Raw genomic sequence first — 19391 nt, 5'->3', positions numbered from 1 at the left:
CCCTGACTCGCCAGACTATTACTGCGTCAAAATGAACCCTGATCTTTTAGTTCCCCAATTTTGACAACAGTTCCAACCACCCTTCCAAACAGCTATCCATTTCTCCTCGATTGCCGACAAGACCAGAGCACTATTGTTGTTGCAAAACAAAAGGGTCGTTGAGGATGCAAACAACAAATGAAAACAGCCGAACATAACATAAGTGGCCTAACTACACGAACAGCATGTTTCCAATCTATCGCAGTGGCGTACTTATCACACGTATTGGTGCCACTGAACAATCTGGTCAACCTCACAAGTACGTAATCACAAGCGCACTAGCCTTGTGGTCACTAAACAAAACGCGTACTTGCATTGTAGGCAAACTTTTCACTTACGCTTACTCACGTTTTTTCCCTGAAGGTCCTACAGGACACGTGACGTAAACGAACAATTAAACTTGCGGGACTTACACACTCCGCAGAACTCTTAAAATGATGCGTCTTCTACTAACTCTTTCCACGCACGTTCACTAAAGAAGTCAGAATACACGGCTGCCCTCACACACACTAGCAACCCAGTCATAAAGTCTGCTTCCTTCCGTCCACACAGGACACGCGCTAATGGAACTAAGAACGCTTCTCCGTGCAAATCATGCACTCACTCAAATCTACGCGCTTAACCTTACAAAATTCAAAAACGCTTAAAAAGAAAGAAGGTTAAATAACACACACGCGCGTTACGATAGGCCTCTTAACAATAACCTTGACCCTCAGGTTACTCACACACACAAAGAAAGCCTATCTACTAATTAATGAGCATCTCGCGAGACTACAAGTTTACTTAAAACGCATCTTTCAAATCTCGAGCTTCTCAAACGAAAACATAAACAAAGCTCAAACCTTACATATTGAAAGAAATCCTACTCTCAAATCGTGAAAACTTTCCGATGCCCAAAAATAAAACAAACTAACACGTTTTACTTCTACGGAAGGGCTCTTGGCCTCCCTTTGCAAACGCTTACGTCTGACTCATACTTTGAGTCTAACCCGGGGTGGACGTGGTCTGAAAGCTACTCTGGCTGCCGAGAGACAACAAAAGGGCTGATTCACTATCAGCTCCCCCAAGACGTTACGGTCTACTGCCAATTTGCGTCCCCGCGCCCCGCTTTCAACACAAACTCGATTGACCGCGTCGCTACTCCCCACCTGGTCTCGTCCTGCCACCTTGCGTTTCTTCGAACTGCACGCTGAGCTATAAAAAGAACTACGGAACGACGAGGAGCTTAACTGCCCCGTGCCCTTTGTCCGCGTCCGCGCAGAACATTCTTCGCGGTCCCCCTTTGACCGGTGGCTCGACCATTTTGGATGCGTCAACATCGTCCTTGACGACCGCACCTTTTTCCTCGCGCCCTGCCCATTTGGGTTTCTCGCCATCTTTGGCGGCGCCTCATTAGTTACCGACTTTCGGTTTTTACTGCGCTTCTTTTTAAGGCGCTTCCTCTTTGCACTCGCTTTCATGTCGCCTCGTGCCTCGTGCTGGCCGGTACACATTTCGTCGGCCCGGATCGGTCTCTTACCCGCACAGTCTGAGTGATTCTCACTTAAATCAACACTCTCTCTGCCTCGACTGGCGGACAGCTCAACCGACTCTGGAACAATGCAGCAGGCTTTACTAGAGTTAGACAACTCGCACTCTTGCGAACTGCCCTCTACTACATTGCCCCGCTCACGCTGTGCATCGGCACACAGCCCGTCGGTATCGATCGCTGTCTCACGCGCACAGTCCGAATGATTATTAACTGAACCATCCCTCTCTAGGCTATCTAGACTGGCGGAGAGCCGCACCGATCCCTGAACAATGCAGTTGTTCTCTCGTGAGCTACGGAGCTCGCCACCCCGAGAACTATTCTCAACTGCACCGTCCAGCTCGCACTTCATTTCTGCACGCACATCTGGCTCTACATGGGTGCTCGCTTCTGTCTGGTCAACAGTACCCTTTTCCTCGCTAGCAACCTCGCTAACCTTACCAGCGACGCACACACTCGGTAACTGTGCCAATTTGTTCGCAGCTGGCCTAGCTGTCTCCACAGTCATCTGTTGGCACAGCACCTCGTCGCTCTCCTTGCGGCCCTTAACGGCCTCTGTTGCCACTAAGGCATCGTTAGCAGCTAGCCTTTTCCCTTCACTTATGACTCTGCAGCTAATCTCACAGGCACTACGCTTTTCGTCGGCTTCTGGCGAAAATCCGCTCGATGCTGCCTCATTCTTTCGCTCTGTACTACCTACAGAATTCTCAGACAGCCGTTGTCTCTGTGCCAATAACTGATCACAATGCTGTATCTCTTTGATCAGTGCTGCCTTCTCTCTCTCATACTTTTCCTCTCGCTCACGTTCGCGTTCATTCTCACGTCCGTGACGCTCACACCTAAGAGTAAGTTCTTGAAGCTTATGCTTCCGTTCATTCTCGCGTTCTTCACGCTGACGTTCACTCCTAAGCTCACGACGCTCTCGCAAACGTACACGACGCACACGCTCCCGTGGCTCCTGTATCACCTCCCAAGCAAGCTCAATGCTTTTCTCATCATTGCCACTATCTTCAATCGCCTTTATGATAGCTGGCGTTTTCATCCGTTCGTCCGCCTCAACTCCCAAATCGTCGCACACCAACAACAAATCTAACCTCGTCAACCTTCTAAGATCCATGGCAGCTGCCCCGACAGGTGGTTAAAACTGTTTTCCTTAATTAATTTGTGCAAACACACAATGCAACAAACTCCCGATTCCCAGAACTATCAAAATTGAACACACAACCTTTGAGTCTGGCGAATCATAAGGAAAAAAACCACGCGCTCACTTACGGTTGCAGCACCCTGCCATCCGGTTCGTTCGTCCGCTGTTGCCGGTTCCTTCCGGACTCCCTGGGTCGAAGGCTCGCTCCTTCTTCGATACTCCCAGTCTCTTCGGACCTCTTTCGACGAAGGCTCTCTCTTCTTCGCTCTTCCCGGTTCTTTACGATCTCTCTCGACGAAGGTTGATTCGTAGCGCTGCCACCAGCTGATGTATTCGGAGGCGATCCTACCGCTGCCAACCAGATGTAGGGGTTGGAGGACGGGACTTCGGGATGGAAACCCAAAACTTGGGAGGGATTTATTCTACATTATATACAAGAGACGTGAGCGTCCAGTAACAGACGTACTGTCATTACGGGCCAGCAGCAACTCGGACGCTGCGGCCCGCGGCAAGAAGTTCGAGAGAGGTGAATCAGGGAAACAGGGACAGTCCCAGAATGCTCAGGTCTCTCTGGAAGGCTTCTTATAAGCCCTTCGAGCACTGCAAGTCACGTCATGTTTGACCAATGGGAGAGTCCACTCCGATGACGCCACTTGCAGCCAATGGTAGGCGCCCGTGTCGCGGGGCACACCTGTCGGGGCTCTCTGCGGTCTTGCCACGCAGACTGGCAATCACTTCTAGGCCGGAGAAGGAGGGGGGCTGCACCTGCTCCATTGTCCGACGCCCACCTGCAAATCCCGGCGACTCGGCTCCGCAGCGGTGGCAACAGCCTTCTTCAAAGACGAAGGGGGTCGATTGCGCTCCATTGTCCCAGGCCCCCTTCTAATCCCGGCGACGCACGAACTTGTTGCCTTAAACTTGTTTGCTCGGCCGCTTCTCTGGAATGCGCTTTCCTGCTCCTGCATTCCTCAATTAGCTGTGCTGCCACTCGAAGCGGTTTGGGGAACTCGAAGTAGCCTCAGGAACCAGCTCCATATCTAACAGCAGCGGCTACCGCAGAGTAACAAAAGCAAGTCTTGAAAGGCCATGCTTTTGCATGCTGCAGACGCCGGAAGCAAGGGCCGAAAATTCCGTTGTAGAAACTAAGGTTCCCGAAACTGGAACCACAACGTTCTCACTTTGCGCGGTTTCTAAATTAACCTCAATTGCGTTTGAAAATTCGTACGTAATGTTTGAGGCTGTTCAGCTGAACAAAAGTCTTGCACCATAAAAGGCACGATGTCATCATCGTAATTACTCTGAAAATGTTTCTCGTAGCAAGCTCACGTCGCGTGCGTGAGCAATACCAACGCGATTGACGTCGCGTTCGGTATCTTGCTACCACGCACCACCAGTACAAATTCCGTAGTAGCCCGGCATTATCCTCTGCGTGCGTCATCCCACATAGTTCGTGACGATTATCGTACATCTACGATCATATTAAACTGATATTAACGCCAGCATTTTAGCCACTGCCTTAGGCAACATAGTGACCGATGTGACGCTAGGGTACGGTGGCTAGCCACCGTAGCTAGGGTGCCCAGTGGCGAAAGACGTCTTAAGAGGAAGCTTTAGCTCGGGTGCTCCTATCTAAATACATGTAAAAGGAGAATTCGCTTTTTCTCGGCAACCACTGCACCAAATTTTACGAGGTTTGTTGCATTTAAAATAAAAACTTAATATCTAGTTACTGTTCGCTTCGAATTTTGGACTTGGGTCGTCAATTTTTTATTAAAGATTGGCAAAATTGCAAATATTCAGAAAATGATACTATCAAGTTTACAACTCTGTAATTCAGCAATTAAATATGATATCACAATTCTGTGAATTGCATCTAATAGTAAATTTAAAGCGGACAGAATTGGTATGTTACACATAAATCTGAAAAAAAGATTGTACTATGGAAATACAGCTTTTGAAGAACCCTTGTACACAACGTAACAAATTCACGTAAAATATAAATTGACACATCGAATTTATCCGCTTTGATTGATCTAATGAACGCCGTTTTCGGAATAGTGATATCCGTTCTTGATACAGAGCTATGGATTTGTAAACTTAGTGCTTCTATATTTTTTTTTTCGAACATTCGAATTTCTGAAAATTCTTTTAACAAAATAGAGGCCCTCAATCTAATTTCCGTTTCCAACAGTGTTACGATTGGCGTGTAATACCCCTTGCAAAAAGGATGATCGAAAGACCATGCCTAATCGAAACGGAGGTTGGATCCCTAATAAGCTTTGGATATCTCGAGAGGTTGCCGGTCTGGCGGGCGCCTCGCAGTGATTACGGGCCCCTTCAGCGCGATCCGCTATAAAGGCGCTGCTGCGATACTTGAAAGACACTGGACTTTCCGACAAATTGTGACAGTACACTGTGTGGCGCAGGACTGTACGGTGACACTGCGTAAGACTAGGAATGCCTTTGCGGGTTGCGTGACAGTGCCCACAGCAATAGTTCGTGTGTACGTGCGTGTGTGTGCTTAGGTTTTTTTTTTCCTTTTTTTAATCCTTCTTTCTTTCTCACCTATTGCATCCCCTTTCCCCTCCCCCAGTACAGGGTAGCCAACCGGAGATAATCTCTGGTTAACCTCCCTGTCTTTCCTTTGCCTTTCTCTCTCTCTCTCTTGTGTGCGTGCGTGACCAAAAGAAGAAAAAAGGCCCTTTCCGCGAACTGTGCGGCTCAAGGAGAGAACCCTTTCCGCGGACTGTGCGACTCAAGGGGAGACCCTTTGCTCGAACCAAACAGGACCCACGAGTTGCCGCCAGCTGAGGCAAGCACGTGCAACGTCGCCTAGATGAGAGGGAGCAGCCGCCAAGCACCGACGGGACTCAGTACATGTCACATGACGTTGATGTGAGCAAAATCCCGCTTACGATTTTAGCGGGCCTATTTAGGCGCCCCGCCCCCAATGTATTTTTTATTCACTCTCTTCTTTTATATCCTTCACCAACCACGGAATATACAGTGCATGTCTCGCACTAGCAATCGTCTCGCCCCTGCCTGGTCGCCATGGTCTACCGGACGCCTGCCGGCTGCCGACAACGCTACGCTACCCCGTAGTAACGCCGGTCGAGGTCCCAGTAACACGCGTCGCATCAACAGTCACTAGAATTTCGTTGAAATCGATCCGGGGGTTATCTGAGAAAAGCGTTTCTGCGTTTTACATGCATTTGAATAGGCCGCGTCGGAGTTCGGCCCGAGCTAAAGCTTCCTCTTAATTGATGGTTGACTATCTATAGTTATTACGCTTACGTATAATGCCAGTTAATTAACGCTGATGCTAATCATAAGTGTTCCCTCTGAGCGTGACAAAAGGCGCGCGGACCTGCTCGGATGTCCGCTGTCATAAAACAACTGGAAAAACAAGGAAGATAGCGATGATCGGACTGCGTGACCGGAAACGGGACGCCAGTCAACCTGCGCCGCTGGGCCTGGGAAAGAAAAAAAAAAGAGTGAAACGCAGTCGGAGGCAGACGCGAGCAACGAAGCGACGGCTGCGCAACCAACCGGCCGCACAGACCAGCACGACGAGACGAAATGGCCTACCGAGAGACGACGAGGAGTGAGGCAAGCGCAACTCAGCCAGCTCCACGGGCCAGCGTCAAGTCGACCCTGAAACAAAACACGGCGCCGGCCGGAGAAAAAATCGAGGTCGTGAGTGCGCGCGCGAAGCGAAAGGGAGCCGCCGTCGCGGCGTCTCGAACACGATGACGACGACGCGAGCCGCCCTTGCAGCCAGCAAAAACGGCCGAGGAGGAGGGATCGGATGAGGGCCGTCCCCATTCGCCTGGGATGGCAGCGCCCGCAGCAGACGACGACGCCGGCGCGCCGGCCCGGCGGCGGGCGCCCAGGTCAACAGTGGCGCTAGCTCGCGCGGCTGTTGCACCCACTTCCGGGCGCGAACAACGTGCACGACGCCGCGCCGGGGCCTGACCATTACTACACGATGGCCGCGGCTGCTCCCACGGTTCGCTGCTTCCGCGCAGCTGGACAAAGGCAGCGCGGGGCCGCCGGCAGAACAATGAGAGGCACTGCCCAATAAAGGAACTCCCCGGCGCCGAGCGGTCGCCGCCGTCTGCCGGCGGCGGCGGGCGCCGAACCCCCCCACCCCCCATGCCTCCGTCATCGCTGAGCGGCGACCCGCTTGCGTTGGCCCCAGTGAGTGGTGCGTGCGCGACAGCCCTCTCTTCTGGATGGAGTCGGGCGCACACCTGCCGACTGACGCCGGAGTGTCGCGCGCTGTGCTAGCCGAGCGTGATGTTTACGTCGAAACTCGCCCCTCTCTTGCAGAACGGATGTACTGCGTACGACACACACACGGGTTTGGGGCATGAAAAGACACGCAAATGGTTAAAAAAAAAAAGAAGTGCGCTGCGTGCTCCGGAGAGGAAAGTCGGCGCCACCGTGCCGCCGTGCTACGTATACCGCTCCGCACGTGCTGCTGCCGGCTTTCCCAGGCTCCGGCCGCCGCCGCTGCTGGCTGGCCGGGAGGGCGACCACGTCGGTGATCGCATCTTCTGGAGGAAGTCTGGCTCACCTTACGCACCTTACATATCAATTGAAATGGACGGCCACTGGTGCCGAGATTGAACAAACACGTGGCTTTTCCTTTTTCGTTTATCCCTCCCGGCGCATGCAAGATGAGTTGAAGGGGACTTCGAAGTAGTTTGTAACTTGGCGCGGTTCTCACTTCAACGTTCTCCGAGACCTTTATTATATGTGTGCGTATCTTCATTTGCTTTCCGCCACGCCGCTTGTTATTCATGCTTGCGCCACTTCATCCTCGGCTAAAAACGATGGAACAGCATGTGCGATAGCGCTGGTGAAAGGGACTCGTTCGACATCTTACTACAGCGCTGTACAAGCACAAAACACCTAGTCTGGCGGAGCAGCTTTAGACCGGCCGGTTTGAAGGTCTCGTAAGCATGTTTACACCTTCAGAAAGAGAGCGATGGAGAAGGCCAAATAAAAAGAAAAGAAACGGGGCAGTCAGTGTCCAGGAGGCGCCGAGGCGAGTTCCGAATACCTCCCAGCCTGCCGAACAAAGGACGGATGCGGTATCTGGTTCTAGCCAGTGAGATACGCGCGGCGTCGAAGCGGGGGGTGCCTGTATCAGTGGCTGCCGGCAGCACGTATGCTACCTTCCTTCCCTTTTACAACAGGCACAGTCCAACCTACACATGCACCTTGATGTGACAACCACGAGGCACATTTTACAGCGTATAGCGCAATTCCACAGCGGTTCTCGTGCGGCGGCGCGCGTGGTCAGTATCAAATGTAAATCACAGGACATCAAACAAAGCAGCCTGTGCCCAGGACATCGGCGCGAGAATGCGTCCTCAAACGCCGGCGTCGTTAGAGCCGGCGCAGCATACAGGAATATCCACCGGATATATTACAGGGAAGTGTCGGAAGAGGCTCTGGTATAGCGAAGGAATTAAGGAGTTGCATCGGATATAGTGAAGCGTTCGCAGAGTCTTGGTATACCAAGACTTTGCGACTTGATTTTGGCCAGTGGCAGTCAACCCAAACTCTAGAACTTCGAAAGGGCGTGAAAATTTTCTTATGCAGCTTCGCTGTATGAGATGTATGAGGTGCTCGAATTGGCACACACCTGTAAAGGCCTTTTCTCTCTCTCTCTCTCCCCTCGACATAATGTCGGCGTGACGTCGACTCATATCCCGCGGAACAACTATGCTGTTTACGACGACGGAAATACGCAGTTATCCGTTTAAATCGGTGACCACAACCGCCACTCCAACGCTTGGGACGCGTCACACTGGGTACACGTAGGGAAGACCGAAACTGAAACAGGATGATCGCTTATAACTTCAGCTCAAGCGTTCGTATAGTGAGCGTAGTGTGGTGGTATAGCGCGAACTCGGCATAAATAAAAGTCCCACATTTCCGCTCGTGTTTGTTTCTTTCCTTGTCCCGTGGATTCGTCCATCAGCATGGCGCCACGTCGACTTCCCGAATAGCCGTTTGTCCCCTTATACACACTAAACAGAAATAATCCCAGATAGGAGTAAGTGCTTCGTCGCCTATAGAATTCCCGAATTAAAGTTTAATATACTCTATTGATATGAAGTTTTAGTTAACTCCATCTCTCACAGGAATTTTTATTGAGACAACGATTATATAGACACTCCAGGCGCCTTTCTGCCGTCCCCGCGTGAGGTTCCGGACGAGTGAAAGCGTGTGAGGGTGAGTTGTATGCGCAAGCGAGGAGCGCGCGGGCCGGATGGCGCATTTACATTCGCTCGCCTGTGCAGCCGGTCGACTGCAGCGCCGCCCCCGCGGCGCCAGCGGGAACTATATATCTAGGTAACTCGGCATCATTCGGGGTAGCACGCGTTTTGGAACGATTGAAACGCTCGTTTACGTACACAAACGCGCGAACGTGTTAAAACACTTAATTTTATTAGATTCCATGGTGTAAAATAATTTCGCGCCATTGCATACGTTATGCCGAAGCCTCAGCGCTATATCTTAAAGCACTTAAATGACTCATTTACTTGCCGAAGTTTGAGTCTGGAGGCGACTGAAATGCCCATGCATGAACGCGTCAGAACGCGTTCTACACATCTTTCTCGGCTCCTAAACTATTCCCTAAATGCAACCTCAGAGATCGACCCCGATCACCTGGGGGCTAAAGAAAATTTAAAGTTTCAGCTTCGATTTCTGACTTCTAAGCCAATTTCTTCCCTTTCTCTCTCCTGCTGTTTATTCGTTTCATATAATGGGATCGTCTTTATTTGGGAACCGTCACGCTCTTTTTTCAATATGTCCCGTATAGGTATCTAACCTCTTTTACGCCAACTTAGGTACCAGGTGTGTGTCACTATGTGCCAGAATAGACAACTTGGGTCATTGGGTACGTGCAACTACACTGGGCACGTGTAACTTGGTAGGTGCCTGAATAGACGATTCAGGACGTTCGGCATATGTGCAACTAAGCAAGTGACGCGTTAACGTTCTCGGCCAATCCTCTAGAATTGGCCGAGAACGTTATAGTATGGCCTCCATGGTGTTACGAACGGCCTGCAGAGGTACCGACCTACAAATTTCTCCCAGCCCACTGCAGCTGCGGGGCCGGCGATCTACGGAGAAGCGACCGCCGAGTCAACAGCCATTTGGCGCCACCATGTCTGCTGCGACGACTCGCTTTGTAAGGACCACAATGCGCCGCGTCCCCAACCGAACGGCGCCGGGATATCTACAAAATCGGCGGGCCAAGTATTGTTTGTGGAGTCGCCGTCGCCTTCACGGTATGATTGGAGCGGGGGAACTTCTGGAATAAGAAGTTTTGTGGCGCCATCTCACGGTTTATAGAAGTCGTCAGTCAATGGGCAGGCGCGGCGGCCACTGTCTGCAGAGTCGACACTGGAATCAAGAGGCACCTGCTCGGGGCAGGACCCTGGACTGCGAGAACCCTCTCACCTCGGTGTGGTCAGTGAAACCTGTGCGGAAGTAAGTGTGTAAACCCTCCCCCTCCAAGGCTACGATGACTGGCCGCTCCCAGGTCGATGGTTGAACGGCCGTTTTCCCTCACCGAGGGATCTAGGGAGGACAGAGTGTATTTAAGGAGCCGTTGGCGGCTCCTCAGGGTGGATTCTCTCTCAGTCATGCTAGACTGATGAACTGTAACGTTCTCATGTAGATACTGTAAATAAATCCCCTATTCCTCGTTCTCGATAACAACAAGTCCTTCCCTTCAACAACGTCCTCAGTGTGGACGAGTTGGACGACGGCATGGGCCACCTACCATCTTTTTCATGCCCGACCCCAACCATTACAATGGGTGCCAGGATAGACAAGCAGAACAAGGGGCAAGAAGTTGAGAGAAGTTGGCAACAGAAAATTGAAGAATTCAGCTTCACCAAAGCTAGAAGGTCTACATGAAAAGCCTCCAAGTGTGGTTTTAAAACGCGTTCCTGCAGCTTTGCGTATACATAGCAACCTAGAGAGACCTCACGTTGCGCAATGCAAGCGCGGCCGCAGTCTGTTATCCGGCAACGTCGCTGGCGCCGCATTTTTATTGAAAAATAACGACCTCATGCCTGCTAAAAGAGGCAATTACATTAAAAAAAAAACATGGTATCGTGTTACCGCGACGTTTTTCATTAGCGACATATGAGACAAAGGAGTTAGCGCGCCTCCAATTGTACGAAGCTTCAAAATCATGTTGTTTCTCGGCAGCGTAGCATTTCGTCATCGCCCATTTCGAGGCGTATGTCTATATTTCTTTTCGTGTGGCTCAGCTGCCTTTTGCAATATCTGTGTTCCTGTTTCACCTGTGTCATGCCAATAAATAACGCTTATCTGAGTGTACTTACACAGTCGGCAGAAAAAAGAAAAAAAAAAGGGGGGGGGGTAGAAAGAAAAAAAGAGAGGAAAACAAAGTGGGAGCGTAGGGGTATTAGTGGCACGACAACGTTTTTCATTAGCGACATATGAGACAAAGGAGTTAGCGCGCCTCCAATTGTACGAAGCTTCAAAATCATGTTGTTTCTCGGCAGCGTAGCATTTCGTCATCGCCCATTTCGAGGCGTATGTCTATATTTCTTTTCGTGCGGCTCAGCTGCCTTTTGCAATATCTGTGTTCCTGTTTCACCTGTGTCATGCCAATAAATAACGCTTATCTGAGTGTACTTACACAGTCGGCAGAAAAAAGAAAAAAAAAGGGGGGGGGGTAGAAAGAAAAAAAGAGAGGAAAACAAAGTGGGAGCGTAGGGGTATTAGTGGCACGACAACGCGTGTGCGTACAAGCGCACGAGCTGTTTTTGACGGTTCACACGCACGCACACGCACGCACGCACACACGCACACACGCGCGTGCGTGCGCGCGCACCTACTCTACTTTTGTAGTTCCCCGAAGCTCCAGCCAGTGGCGTAGCTAGGTAGTCTGGCACCCGGGGCCCATATAGGTCTTCTGTCACCCGCCCCCCCCTCTCCACCGTGTGCAGTCAGGAAGGCGAGGATATCGAAAATTTCCGGGAAGTGGGGCGGCGGGGGGGTGTGATGTTTCAGCACCAGTACAGCCGCCTTAGAAGCCCCCCCCCCCCCCCCCCCCTTCGCTTTCGTTCCCAGAGATCGCTAATGTAGCAGGTATACAGGCTGTTTTATTTTCTCTACCAAATAACGCAGGGCGCTGCACTGATAACTTGTGATAAGCGCGTTTGAACATCTGATGTCAGACTGTAAGGCTTGGCAGGCAATAAAGATAAAGTTTTAATTAGCGATTTTAGAGGCAATATTGAATTTGCAAAATTGAAGCCCGACAGTCATATGCTGACCAACAACTCTCCAAAAATAGTCGTAGGTACTACGGCGTGCAGTATTTTGGCTGTCGCTAGCCCTGGAACCCAAACGAAAGTAAATAGCGTGTCAGTTACGCTGATCTCCCCACCCTATCAGAAAATGCCACCTGCTTCCTTGCTGCGCTGGCGCCAATGCTATTACGACTTCTCTTCATTCTGATCCATGAAGCCTTTCTTAATTTGCTGCTATTGGCAAACGTGATCATACGAGCTGCGGTACCGCCACAAGATTGGATACGGAATAGAGCACGCTCCGCGCGGATTCCTGGCGTCACCATGCAAAAAACGAGATTGCCGCGGTGCATGAAGCCCGTGCCAGCGAAAGCTTGCGCTGCTGTTGGTCTGCACACGCAATGGAGAGGATAGAGAGATCGACGTCACTGGTGCACTATTTCATATTTCTTTCGGTACATACTGCCATACTGGGCCGCCCGCAGTGACAAAGTACTGCAGGCTCTAGCACCCAAGAAGATTTTGTTTAGAGAAGATTTTGTTGAGCTAATAATATGACCTTGAGATCCTCAATTCCCGAATTGCAATGTTTCCTCTATAATTGCTAATTAAGCATTTATGTAAGATATACTTATTATTAATCTGTCATATCTTGCCCGATACCGAGTTCCTAGTGGTCACAAAGAAACATAACCTGATAGAATATCGGGAGATACCCTTACAAAATTCACTTTTTTCTAAAATTTCGTGTAGCTGACACAGGACACTATGTTTGTGAGATGAAGTCACACAACAACAAAAACAGGAGGAGGTGGAGGACAAGGAAAAGAAGGAAGGAAAGGTCAACCAGACGCACCTCCGATTTGCTACCCTTCCCAGGGGTTTAAGGGAAGAAAAGAAACGAGAGGGAGAGAAGAAGGTACTGTCGGTGTGAATACGTGCAGTTGACCATAACTTCACGCCTGTATAAGTAAGGTCACTGAGGACAGTCGATTTCATGAAACGTAGCAGTGCCCGCGTTGCTTTGTAAGCCTGCTAAGCCTGCGACGCATGGGGCCATGCATGGTCCGAGAATCTTACTCCCGTATTCAGAAATTCATCCTAACTTGAAGCCCATGCTTCACTTGATATTTATAAATATCGCCTGGTGCGAGCGCGCCCAAGACGCTCATTGCGTTTCCTTTGGTGCGTTCACCACGGGGGTCATTTAAATCAAGTCAAGCGTGGGCTTCAAGTTAACATGCATTTCTGAATACGGGGTTTAGTCTCTGAAAATGGTCTTCTATCTAATCGGTTTAACAACCTCCGAAGAACGTCACGTTCGATCTCATAGAGATTACAAAAGCGCAACACGTGCTCGATCGTCTCTTCACATTTGCACGAGTCACAAATCAGTGTGTCGGTCATTCCAATAAGGAATGAGTAGGGTTTCGTAAAAGCCACCCCTACACAGAGGCGGCACGGTATAGTTGTATCATGGCGGGAGAAGTGCGATGGAATGTGCAGCTTCAACGTAGGATTCAGCCGGTGGAGAAGGCAGTTGCAGAAGATCAGGGCGTTCCACAAAGTTTCAGTCTTGGTTTGAGCAAGCAAACAAACCCCTCAGCGTCTGTCCTTGATAAGTGTACAGGAAGTGTCAATGTTTCTTTATGGACTGACTGGGTGGCATCATCAGCAAGGTCGCTTCCAACGATGCCACAGTGCCCCGGAAGCCATTGGAAAATCATGTTACGTCCGTTTATAAGGGCTTCATTGAGAACCTTTTTGGTCTCAAACGCCAGTTATTCATGGGTCTTGCGTCGTGCTGACTGCAGACTCTGAAGGGCTGCCTTGGAGCCACAGTAAACGACCCACTTTCGAGGTTTGGCTTGTCCGACGTAATAACTGCGGCACGTATCAGCGGCAAGTTCCGTTGCCGTAGAGGCCGTTATATGGGACACTTTGAACGTAACTGTGACTTGTAAGGCCGGGATGATAACAACGCCTGTGGAGCTTGTTACGTTTCGCCTACGACGCGCGGTATAGCCGGCGCGGATGCAACGGACGCCGGGGCTTCGTTCAAAGCGGCGGACATTTTGGTCCGTTCGGAGCTGCCGCAACGCATCCCCGCCAAGCGCGTCCAGGCATGTTTCAGTGCCACGTGTCTTCGTGTGTGCGTGTGTGTGTGTGTGCCCACGCTTGTCAAAGCGCGGCAGCCAGGGAGAGGAGCTCCCCAAGTGTGAAGCGAGGAGGTCTGATCGGCGCCGGCCCGGCTGATGCGTCACTACACTCGTCTCAACATGTCTCTCAGCTTGTCCTTGCCCCGCTGTCACGTGGTCTCGTCCCGTGACGTTCCCTCTTGCCCTCAACTCCGAGAGTATAAGAGCAGCTGCCCCCGGACGCCAGGAGAGAGGCTCCGAATTCTTCCGTCGAGAAGCGTGCTCTCCCGTCTCTCCACTTCGGTCGACCTGACCGGCCGCTCTTTTGCGATGCTAGAATAAACAAGTTGTTCTGTTAGCAGTCGACTCATGCTTTGCCAGGACCTTCGGATGCTTCCAGTTGTGCCCCAGGCCGCCAGGCCAACGCTACCCTTGGGGCTTGCGACCCATTTGCAATAACGGGCGTCAGCACTGAGGTTCCAACAAGCTGGTGGCTGAGAAAGATAGATCGGTGTAAATGTGCGTTCTTTGTTCATATGTCTCGTTCAGTAATGACAGTGTGAGCTGACGTAGAGCCACTGTTGAGTGACGGGTCTTCTTCGTAATTCCCGGAATCGTGAGGCGTACTTGTGGCTGTTGTAGGCACCAGAGGAGTGACAGTGGTCTCGCTGCCGGTGTAAAGCCCGACGTAAGGTAGCCTTCATGTGTCGCAACAAGTTTAGCAAATGTGGCTTGAGGTCTTCGTGCTGGCAAAGCAGCAATGTAGTGACTGGGTATATACGCGACACAAATTTCGAATGTGTGCTCTAAGGTTGTCAATCGTTATATGTGTTGCAACCAAGTAATCTCTAGCAATCATGACTGTTGCGTGAGTCGGGGCACATCGTGGCAGTCCAAGACATGTTCGTAGAGCCTGGCCTGCAAGCTTTCGAAGGTACGAATGCTTGTTTTACATGTATTCGGAAAAACCGGCATGCTGTACCCTAAAAAGCCCAGAAACATTGCTCTGTACAGCTGCAGCATGGACCGTACCGACGTGCCCCAGGTTATTCCGCACAGGAACCTCAGTGTATGTACAATCGAAATTAGTCTCCGCTTCAGGTAGATTCAGTGGGGGCTCCATAAAAGGTCCCTGTCAATAATCACACCTAAGTAGCGGTGAGACTTCCGGTATGTGATAGTGGTGATAGGGGCCGTGGGTCCAGGGTGCAAGGGGCCAATGGGGGAGGGGGGGTGTCACATACGTCTGAAGACACAGGGAAATTGTTGATATTGTCGCCTTTCTCGACTACCCCCGGCGGGGGGGGGGGTGAGGGGTGTTGACAGAAGACCTATGGGCCCCGGGTGCCAGACGACCTAGCTACGCCACTGCGCTTTACTGATGAAACTTCACTTCCATCTGAAGTGAAACTTGACAATAGTTGCAGCGAAGCAAGCGTTTCATTTCAGTTCAGTAAATAGTTAGGCTTTCACCATTCCGCTATAATAGACGAGTTAAAACTTATAAAATTACGCGATTATAATTTTATTTTTGTGGTTACCGCCTTATTTAGGAACAGGAAAAGCTTGAAGTACGAACTGTTTGCAGCCTCGCGGAGGAACAGTGGCTGACGGTTATGAGGGTGTGGGCGGGGCTTCATTGCAGACTTAAGTTGTATCCGACTATAATAATGCGATTCCGGAGTGGAAGCTGCATACTACGGTCGCTGGAAGAAAATTCACTGGACTCGAAGGTGCTCACTTTTGCGATGGACAGCTCACATGCCTTCTTCGGCAACCTGGTGAAAAGAATAAGGCTCACCATACAGAAGCTCAAGCGACAAATGCTCACAATGGCCGACATAAGGGAATGGCTGACCATCGGCCTTAAGTCTCCCCACGCTTAAAGTCACTACATATGCCGACGGACCAGAAGAAAAAAAGCTTCCACAGATTTGGGCAGAACAAACTCACCGCTATAGTTATAGAGTGACAGAGGTTCCAGAAGCTATATGGAACCTGCTGCAAGAATCTATTCGGCTTTTCGCCGTGAGACTACCGCCCTCGGGTTATCTCTTCATCTTCACTCTCACCCTATGGAGGGTATAAGCACAGTACGCACATTTATCCAGTTAACATACACGTTGGAATCCATGTGAAGTGAAGCGGTGAAACTGGTATAAAAACTAAGTGCGATGCTTACAATTTACCATATTGTCATGCTCTGCAACGTTTAATCGCATGCAATGTTTGTGTGTGTTTTTTTTATGCACCTGACTTTATGTAATGAGAAGTCTATCTTATGCACTAGATACACCGTTCACGATGTATCCGTCGGAATGCGCACGTCAGTTTATGCAAATAAACTCCATATCTGTGAGACATCAACACCGTGATGTCAGGATGACGATGTTTAATGTTTACTGATGGAACAATGGTATATGAGGTGTGTATATGCAGACAGAAATGCGACACGAAAGACCACGGTGACACAAATACGTTAACTACATATTCGTCCATTTCATTCTGAACGCACGCCGTGCTATAGCCTTAGGCGACATGACGCCCGGGGTTCTTCACCAAGACAGCATGCAGCTAGCAAAGATCGGTATAGAGTTCGCAAAGATGACTTCGCTTTGAAAACGAACTTCGTCCAGCACCGGGAAATTCATCATGTACTATCGCGCTCAATATAATTTGCAACACGGACATACGGTCGTCAGTTCTTTCAATAATAAAAATGACAGGCGTCATTTTCCTTGTAAACAGGGTGCTATGTATCAGTAGTCGGGACGGTGTTCAGCCATTTGTGTGCGTATGCGTGGGCTACAACGATCAAGTAGTATGTGGTGGCGTCGGTGTGCATGCAAGTATATCAAATGATACTGCAAGCGTGCAGTGCTGTATAGCGGACGAATACGACGCCGCGTGCATCGCAAAGCTGTTTAAACGATAGCGCCATTATTTGAGGAGAGAGAAAGATCGTGGAGAGAAAGAAGGCGCTATTTCCTGCATGCCTTTAGGGAGCACGGCTTAGCGCCTTAGGGAAGCTATAGCGCTCTAAAGACAAAGAGAGTTCCGGGCACTCTCGTTGAGGGAGTAACTGCTTGTGCCATATTTCACTCTCCTTTCGAGACTATATAGTCCCTCTTTGCGAGAGAGTAGGGCAACTCCTCCTGACAGAGTTTTGTTACTCCACCGCAACGGAGTGCTAGTACTCTTCCGGAAAGTGCTAATAAAGAGGTAATAGTACCCCTCCAAATTGAGTACTTCTACTCCACCAAGCCGTGTTTCTACTCCCCCAAACAGAGAGCTTGTATTCCTTCAGAACCGTGAGTGCTATAGGAGAAGGGGACATAAAGAGCAAGCAAAGCAAAATAGCAGCGTTCTCTCCGAGAGCCTGCTGCTGTCGCAGCAAAAAATCTAGAGCCCATACAAATAATTGCTGAAATCTGCTGGTGTTATAAAGGGACACAGCTCCGTGCGCATGAAGCTCAAATTTAATATATGCAGGTATTTGCATGCCACGCGAAGAAAGTTAAAAGGTATCCGAAAGTTCAAACGTTACGAGAACTAACGGTTCTTCTGTGGACATGCGCGATTAATCTGAAGGGATCACTTCGATTTGCTGGAGCCTGCGTGTTGAACTACATATGCAGCGGCAGCCATCTTAACAAAATTCACACGCGTACGATCATCACAGAGAAAACGAAACTAAATTCAGCGACTTTCTCGCTAAGTTTACCAACACTTGTCCTGCATACGATGATGGCAAATGATGATGATCATTTACTGGCCTCTACTGTGAAACGGGGCGGTGACAAATAGCCACCTATGGGCTGCTTGAGTTAATCAGGTATGTTACGCATATACTTTTCATTCTAGCATTTTTGTAAACGTCTCTTTAACCTTTCTGTTCTTCCTCAAAACTACTCCATCTACCTTGTGGCGCTACCTATGCCTGTAAGGGATCCGGTCATATCAATCTCTTCCCTGCTTTTTTTCCCACCAATACTCTAAACGTCTCTTGCTTATCTCGACTGATGACAGGTTGGTGCCTCCATACACTTTACATCCAAGCGTTTCCGGAAGGCGTACGTTACCTACGGATCTGACTGGGTGAGTCCCTTCGCATTTTATTAGGACGTGCTAAGCGGTCTCCGGATATATATATATACATATATATATATATATATATATAATGTAGCATACACATGCCTCATCTTCTTGCGACTATTTGGTCCGGTATGTTTTTGTCCTTAGGCAACCAGCACGAGCCTGTAATGGGAAGGCACTGCCCTTTGTGTTATCGTACAGATTCTCCCTTCAAACTTCTTTCTTCCCATTCTTGTAAATCCCCATGGCCTTTCTTTTTTTTTCTTCATTCTTTGCATCCAATGCGCTGTCTCTGTTGCTCTCACTTTCCTTCGAAAGACTCCTGGCTGTCTATTTACACTTTCAATTACCCTGTACTTGTTTGCGTGCATTGCCTGGTTGCCTGCGTAACAATCAACCGCATTGCGAGCGCTCCACCAGGACGCATGCGCGGTATCCAGTGCGAGTGTTTGCGGGCGTGGTTACTATATATCCGTGGTGTGCGGTTTCTTGGCCGCAAGAGTTGCAGAGGTGTCGCCCCATCTTCGCCGCGCACTCTGCGGCCGCAATACTTAATTCTTGAGACACTGGAGGCGAGAACGTGACAGTCAACGCGCGCACCTGCATGTGGGAGGTCGGACCTTTTCCTAATCTTCGCGTGTAGACTGTCCTGCAAAGCTCCGCAGACTCTCCACGACTTTCGTCCACGAACCCATTCTTCGCATTCGAACCCAAGTCGAATGCGCAAAGTTGACTGCTACCCCGCCTTGGGAAGCACTCTACGCTTTGAGCCATAGCTGCATGGCTGCCTTGCAGCCAGCTTGTGGTGGGGCCCTCTAGAACGGGAACAGTCGGCGGAACGATAGTAACCTCGTCCCGATGAACTGCTGCAGCGGAGTGCATGACGCCGCGCCACAGCAGCGCGAAATTTCCTATAATAATAATAATAATAATAATAATAATAATAATAATAATAATAATAATAATAATAATAATAATAATAATAGAGACAATTGGCGGAAATCACTTGAAAATTCTTGTCAAACTCATGCGATGGCTTCCCGATAGAACCAATCAGATATGCTGCTCGTTAGCTCTATTGGTTAAAGGACTTCGGAGAGAGTATTTTCGACATTTTTATCTTTGCGTTA

The sequence above is a fragment of the Dermacentor albipictus genome, chromosome 4, assembly GCF_038994185.2.
Source record: "Dermacentor albipictus isolate Rhodes 1998 colony chromosome 4, USDA_Dalb.pri_finalv2, whole genome shotgun sequence".
Lineage (NCBI taxonomy): Eukaryota > Metazoa > Arthropoda > Arachnida > Ixodida > Ixodidae > Dermacentor > Dermacentor albipictus.
Note: the sequence above shows the minus strand (reverse complement) of the source record.